The sequence below is a fragment of the Jatropha curcas genome, chromosome 6, assembly GCF_041381405.1.
Source record: "Jatropha curcas cultivar XTBG-Jc1 chromosome 6, XTBG_Jcur_1.0, whole genome shotgun sequence".
NCBI classification, from domain to species: Eukaryota; Viridiplantae; Streptophyta; class Magnoliopsida; order Malpighiales; family Euphorbiaceae; genus Jatropha; species Jatropha curcas.
The window spans coordinates 17,427,057-17,435,164 of record NC_143156.1 but is presented as its reverse complement, the minus strand read 5'-3'; the positions used below and the strand labels follow the sequence as shown (position 1 = coordinate 17,435,164).

Sequence of the window (8,108 nt, the reverse complement as noted above, 5' to 3'; positions counted from 1 at the left end):
AGAGCAAAAGCACATATTGAGAAGAAGAACGAAGCCTACAAGATGCAAGCCAAGCTAAAACCTGTTGTGGAATTTAAAGAAGGTGACTTAGTGTGGGTTCACTGAAGGAAGGAACGATTCCCTTCTAAAAGAAAGAATAAACTTATGCCCAAAGCCGAGGGTCCTTACAAGATCATCAAGAAGGTAAACCAGAATGCTTACAAGGTAGAGCTGCCTCCGTCTTACAAGATTTCCAACACCTTCAATGTAAGTGACTTAGCCAAATACAAGGAAGACACCATGTCAACTTCTGACCAAGTTGAAACTTTTCAAGAAGGGGAGAATGATGGAGGTCCATCTAGCCTAGCCTTACAAACTGTCCTAGACATGGGCATTGGTCTTGATTCCATTAGTGAAGTTGATGAAGACAGTCCAAGTGAAGATGGGCTTGGTGGGAGTGACATGTTCAATCTGAAGCTACAGCTCCTTTTAGGGTCATTTGGGTTCCTTCAAACCATCATCTTTGAAGACAACAATCAAGGAGCACTTGGTTAATCATTGACTATGAATTCCAGCTCATTTGTGTTGTTTTCAAACTTAGTTAGGTGTCCTTTGAATTGTGCCTTTGAATGAGTTATTTCAAACTTAGTTAGTTGTCCTTTGAATAAGTTGTTTTCAACCTAGTTAGGTGTATCTTTGAATGTGTTGTTTTCAACCTAATTAGGTGTCCTTTGAAATTGTATCTTTGAACAACACATTCAAAGGGAGTTTATGGTTATCTCTTGTTTCCCTATATAAAGGGATTTTGTCTACTTTGAAAGGGAGATTTGGAATAACAAGAAAGTGTTAATCACATTTGGGTTTTATTAATTTCCAAAAACTATTGGGTTTTGTTTGTTTCCAAAAACAATCATCTATCTTTTTTTTTTTTTAAGGTACTGTAGCACGGATGCTTCTGAGTTCCTGTAGCAAGTTACTGTAGCACTCGTGTTTCTCTATCAAAACCATAGCCCTTTCCACCACGCCATCACTTCTCATCAATAATAATGACACTCTTGTATCCCTCCTTATTCTCTCTTTACTTTTCTCCCTATTTTTCTATTATTTTATAACACTTTATCAGCACGATTTGTTCTACCACTACGAATTTGTTCTATCGATTTGATTTTTATTTTATCGCTCCCTTGGTCAAATCGCTCAAAGAAAGGATAACTTGTGGTTTGTGACAATCAAAATTTAGATTCATGTGTTTTGAATTTGTTTGCCATTGGAAGGTAAATCTTAATACCTCCTTGAGAATTTTATTATTATCAATCATGGATAAATATTTGTTTGCCTTTAATTATGATGTGATATTGTTAGTACCCTTCAATTATATGTTTGATTTAATTTTGATTGATTTTTTTTTAATTATGATTTCAATAGTAATTGGGTTTTCTTTAATTTTGTATGATCTTACAAAATTGATTTGATATTATTGGAATTGAGTGTGAATTTTTAGTTATTTTTGTCCAATTGTTCTACTAATGAAGCTATGGTGATGCTGATGTAATTAGGGAGTGAGCATTTGACCAAATCAGTTAATTTCGCTAATTTTTTTAACCAAACTTTTTTAATCGAAATTTTTTTGTTTTAACCGAACTTAAGCAAAATAATTGTTTAACCAAACTTAACCGAACCATTTTAACCGAACTAATTTTGATATTTAACCATAATGCAGTTCAAGAAAAAAAGAAAACTAATTAACCTATCGAACTTAACCGAACTTTTGTGATTAACCGAATTAACCGAAATAATTGTTCACCGAAATAAACAGTCAATTACAACACAACATATTGAAATAATCATGATAAACAGTCATTAAAAATAAATGCCTTCAACAACAAAAAAAAAAACATAAAATAATCATGATAAACAGTCATTAAAAATGTCTTTCACAATAAAAAACATAAAATATATTAAGCTTTTAATAAAAATAATCTCAAAATAGTCCACTAGAAAAACTCAATCAAAATATTGGTGTTTATTCTCCAACAATAAAAAGCAGCTGCATTTATTATCCATCAATAAAAAGCAGTTCTAGAGGACCATTTTCAGCATCTTTTGATGTATACTCTTCACCAATCCTACAAAATAATATGCTTCTTTAATGGAAATGATAACCCGAAATCAAGTCTAGATTATAACCTGAAAGCAAACCAATAAAGAAACTGGTTCTTACAAAGAAAACTAACCGTAACAATCTGGTTAAACTTGCTATAAACATATCATAATATGAATGGATAAATTAAAAATTGGAATTGATGAATAAATCAATTCAACTAGAATAAGTTCAACTTTGATAATAGCTTCAGAAAGCTTCATCTTCTATGCTGTGAGTATGTAGTTGTCATGTTACAGAGCAATGAATGTTCTATAAAGATGATGGCTAACTATACAACTGCACTTTTTCAAATGTTACTCCACATTTTCATTATACAGATACATATGACGGCTAACTATATATAATTATAATATGTCAACAAAATTAAAGCAATGAATGTTCTATAAAAAAATGTCCTATATTATTTCAAACTTTCAGTTTTTTAAATATACTTTGATGATAACTTGATTGTTGCACAAACAAACAAGCAGTTGCAATTTTTAATAGTTTAGAATTTTTATTAATAAACTTAATTCGTTGACAATTTTTATTAATTCTTATTAACAAACGTAATTTGCACAAACAAAGAAGCAAAGTTGCATTGGAAGCATTACCAAAGACTTTTTATTAATAAACTTAATTTTCTCTAAATTATGAATTAAATCAGATACTTTGATTGAATTTAGACTGCTAGAGAATTTCAATTATAGTTCCAATTTCCTAATTTCTTGCAATTCTTATTCTATTTTATCATTTTTATGCAAAATAAAAATCATTCATTGTAAACAACTAATGCAGATATGAAATCAGATACTTTTTGGTGCATTAGTCATAGCTGAATATTTTTAACCTTAATATAAAATCAAGAGGTTTTCTCTTTATTTCTTTAAGCCATGTGATAACTTTTATTTCTTTGTTCACGAGATATACCCAACTTCAGTGAGAACAATAAACAAACGAATAAATAAAACAAACAAGCAGATAAAAAGCAATTACAAAGAAAATCTCATCTCAAGCAAATTTAAATTCGTAAAAACATGGATCAGGTTCATATTTAGGAATTTAGGTTTTCAAAAAAAGAAGAAAAAATTATAGAAAAATAGTTGAAACTTTAAAATAATGACTTACCTGATAATAGATGACCGAGAACAGTAAAGGAGGGAAAGCGGTAAACGCGGCAGAGCAAGGAGACTTCAGGTTGGAGTGAGCGGCGGCGGAGCAAGGAGAGGTTGTGAGTGAGAGTGGCTGAGAGAGAATAAGTTCGATAGAGAGCGTGTAGCGTGTCTGAGTTAGGTTGTGATAGATTCAGTATTAACTTTCTTTCTTCATAAAATGATGTCGTTTAAAGTGTTGGTTAATTTGATTGACTCGGTCAAATTGATTCTTGGCCCAACCTTTAACCGATAACCGACAATCAAACTTTTTTTGGTTGAAATTTTAACCAAACTTCTCTTCCCTGAACCGAGTTGACCGAATTGGCCGAACCGATTGCACACCCCTAGATGTAATCTCTTGTGTTAGATTGTTTGGTTTGGTAAAATACCCTAATTTATTTGGTTGACAGAATATTTATGGAGTGTCCATTCAAATTTATATTTGACTTTAATTATTATTTGGGTATAATACCTAATGCGTCCCACATCGCCCGCGGAGTATATCCTGGGATAGTGTATAAGTCTGGGTTCAGTCCTTTCCTTTCGAGCTAGCTTTTAGGGTGAAGTTAAGGGTCCAGATCCTTATCAATACCCTAATTTATTTTGGTTGTCAGGACCTTTATAAAGTGCTCATTTAAATCTATATTTGATTTTAATTATTATTTTGAGCATGTTAGTCTAAAACTATATTAGAAAATATTATTGATTATTGTTACAATTAATATTTGAATATATTAGCTTGTGGCTATATCAAAAAATGAAATCGCTATTATTTTTAATTATTATTTGGATATGCTAGTGTAAGGGCTATGTCAGAAAAAGTAATTGATTGACTTTAATTTTTATTTGGAAATGTTAATTCTATGTTGCATATTAAAAAAATAATAAAAATAATAATATAATAAATCAATTTATTTATTAATGGTTGATGTGGTATGTATCATTGAATGGATTGATTCTTCTTCTTTCTGTTTGTTTTTTGTTTTCGTACAAAGCGTAGTGCAGTACATTGTTTTTGTTTTATTTTATTTTGTTTTCATATACACGTGTTACGATTCATAAATTATAATTATTATTGCTTCATGTTTATAATTGATAATTATGCATAACAATGCATAATACTTATTCATTTATTTATTATGTATATTTGAGATTCAGATTTAATATATTGTGAATTATAATAATTTTTACGATTTAATTTTTTGAATGCTGAAAAAGAAATGTACAATTATCAAAGACTCATAATAATGAATGCATTTATTCCTATAAGATCATAAAACTGTAAGTTATTTTGATTTTGCAACATTAAGATTATTATTTATTTATTTATTTATTATTATTATTATTATTATTATTATTATTATGCTACCAATTTTGAGAATTGATTGGTTTATTTTTAAATATAATTAAGATATTGCCATTATTATATTTGGAGTTTATATTAACCCTTGATCTAGAATTGTCAATAATATTTATACCTCAAATATGCTCATGAAGTAGTAATATTGAGAGGAAACATTTTAAGATATGTTTTGAATTTTTATTTCATATCTTTTTATCATTGAGCAAAATAAAGAGATCTTAATAAAGATCATGAGTCCGCCCAACTGGATTTTAAGATATGTTTTGAATTTTTATTTCATATCTTTTTTATCATTGAGCAAAATAAAGAGATCTTAATAAAGATTATGAGTTCGCCCAACTGCATTTTACTCCATTCCGAAGTGAATGGAATAACATATATATGGATGTAGCAATGTCTACCCAACTAGATCTGATGCATTCTCTGAAGCGAATGCAATAATATATTATATTAGATGTGAATAAGACAAAGATATACTTGTCATTGAAAATACCAATAAGATCATAGTTGAAGTAATGATCTTAGTAATTATTGTGGCCACATAATTAAGAATAAATTTTACCACCGAAAATGGTAAAAATAATGTGGCAAATATAGATATTGGTTATGCACTTGTTGTATATATACCAAAATATTAAAAGACAAACTTGGCTTTAGTAGTAAAAGAGTATTTAAAAGCTTCTGAAGAGCAAATATTAATAACTAAAAGAATGGATTTTATGCATAATCATTCCAAAGATATTCTATCAAAATGGATATCATATAGAGATGATGATTGAAATAAATATAATTGTAAAACCAGAAGTTTACAAATCTAAGTACTTTATTATCGGCCTAATGACAAAAAAAAAATGTCTGAACTTTGATCATTTTTTCAAACTTAGCCAATTTTTTTTAAAATTTTATCAATCAATATCAATCCCATCCTCCGTTTACTTTCGATTCAATTTGTACTGATGTGGCCGCTATGTCATAAAAGTGGAGTCCATGAGATGCCATGTTAGTGCCGAGTCATATTTATATGTGGATTTTAAAAAAGAAAATTCACACTGAACGATACAGTTTCAAGCTAGGGTGAGTTTTTATTTTTTTTAATTTCTATTAACATCAATATCGAAGACAAAAAAAGAAAAGAATATTTCTTCCACTTATTTTCATCTCTCATCTACACCATTTTCTCCTCAAACCCATCTGTCATTTTCTCCTCAAACCCATCTGTCAATTTCTCCCTCTTCACTCTCAAACCAAACTTACTTGCCTTTTTGTCTTAGAATCCATCACATATATATTGTTATCAAAATAACTCTCTCCATTAAAAGCGGATTCATACAGCTTTTCATATGCAGCGACTTCTTCCTCTGTTTCATCGCAGCTCTCGTCGAAATAGGGTAAAGGAATATGTCAAAGAATGATGTGTTTGTGTCACTTGATTTGGCTCTGGTGATTAAGGTGGAGTAGGAAGAGAGGGAGAGAATTTGAGGAGATTTGGGAGAGAGAGAAAAGGATTTGATAGGTTTTACAAGAGAGATGATGCATAGTGAGATTTGATTTCATTTCTTGGTCAACCTTCACACCAAGGCTATGATGCATAGTACAATTTTGGTAAAATCATGGTCATGTGGGTAATTATGAGTTGCAGCTTTGCCATATTTATCATTTGAACATGGGGTTATTCTTCTCTTTATAGGAACAAGCTTGCAAATGCAAAAATAGAGACCTTATTTCTTTTTATTTTTTTTGTTCCTTATTTGCTTGTCTTTTATTTTATTTTTTAAATCCACTTGTAAATATGATTTGGCAGTAATATGGTATCATGTGGGCTCCACTTTTATGAAATAATAACCACATCAGCATAAATTGGACGCAAGACAATCGGAAGCTAGAATTGATATAGAAAAATAAGTATAGGTATCGATTGACAAAATTAAAAGAAATGACCAAGCTTGAAAAAAAATTTCAAAGTTCAGGATTTTTTTTGTCATTACGCCTTTATTATTTGGCATGATCGGTTGGACTATCCCGATCAATAATGATGTGAAAAAGAAAATTTAATCCTTCTATGGATATTTATTGAAGAACCAAAAGTTTCTTCAACTGTAATGAATTTTTCATGTTTAGTTTGTTCTCAAAGCAATTTAATTATTGAGCAATCACCAAGTAAAGTTCAAGTTGAACTACTTGGATTTTCTAGAATATTAAAGGAAATTATTGATCAATTCATTCATCATGTGGATTATTTGGATATTTTGTGGATGCATCCAAAAGATAGTTATATGAGTATTAACTTGCAACCTGAAGTTTGCAAGATTATTTGAGCTAATAATTTGATTAAACACATAATTTTCAAATTATGCTATGAAAATAATTTATCTTGAGAATGATGATGAATTTACACATAAGGGCCTTTAATGATTATGATATGTGTTAATTAAAATAATTTTAGGGCAACCCGTTGTTGCTTTTGTTTATGCTCAAAATAATTTAGCAGAATCATTTATTAAATGATTGTAATTAATTGCAAGATAAGTGTTATGAGAATGAAGCTCCCTATTTATTGTAGAGGGACATGTTATTATATGTAGTAGCATTTATTCTCATCAGGTCAATAAGTTGCTATATATTCTCCCCTTTATAATTGATTTTGGATCAGGAACCAAATATTACTCATTGATGAATTTTTAAATATACGGTATATATTCTAATTGCTTTACCACAACGCACTGAGATGGATCCTTAAAGGAGGTTGAAAATATATGTCGAGTGTGATCTATGATTAAATATCTAGAACTTTCAAACAAGAAAGTTATTTATAACCAAATTTGCTAATTGTTATGGATCCCGACATTAGGGAGAGAAAAATAAGCAGCTAGAAAATTAATTAATTGGAAAAGAATTATCATTATTATATCTTGATCTTCATGCAATGCAGTGTGAATTTAAAATTTTAAAAGATAATTCATTTGAAAAATATTGCAAATTAGTTGACAGATATATTTATTGATCCAAAAGAGAGATAATTAAATCTCATTTACTAGCTGCAAATGCTCCTATTAGAATTAAAGTTTCTAATGGACAAACTACCTATGCTAATGAATCTACGACATGCCTGAGCATGGTAGATCGATTTCGATTCCAAAAATTAAAAAAATGAAAGAAAATGAGCATATATTCAAGATGGTCAAATTCTAGAAAAGTAAAATCTAGAAGAGATCTCGGACATGACTAATAAGTTTTTCGAAGAAACTCAGGTACGTGAAATGAATGAAATTTATGAGATCTTTATAAATTTTGTCATGTCAGGACAAGATGAAACCAATGAAATATTGACAATATTTATATAATATAGTGCTTGAAATTGTAAAAAATAATGAAGATCTTGAGAACTGTCTATTGAGAATATAGACATAAAATTGATTTGCCAAAATAGAATGACGCTTATGGCATTTAATTTACTTGAAAAGCAAATTTT

At 29.5% G+C, this 8,108-nt stretch overlaps 1 long non-coding RNA gene across 1 annotated transcript; it reads right to left on the bottom strand.

The window, feature by feature from the left end:
• Nucleotides 1-1,854: 1,854 nt before the first annotated feature.
• On the bottom strand, nt 1,855-3,460 carry LOC149495632 (uncharacterized). Its single transcript, XR_016321190.1, has 2 exons — nt 3,251-3,460; nt 1,855-2,105 (listed from the first exon to the last, which is right to left on the bottom strand). It is a non-coding gene; the product is annotated as an uncharacterized LOC149495632 (long non-coding RNA).
• Between the last annotated feature and the right edge of the window lie 4,648 nt (nt 3,461-8,108).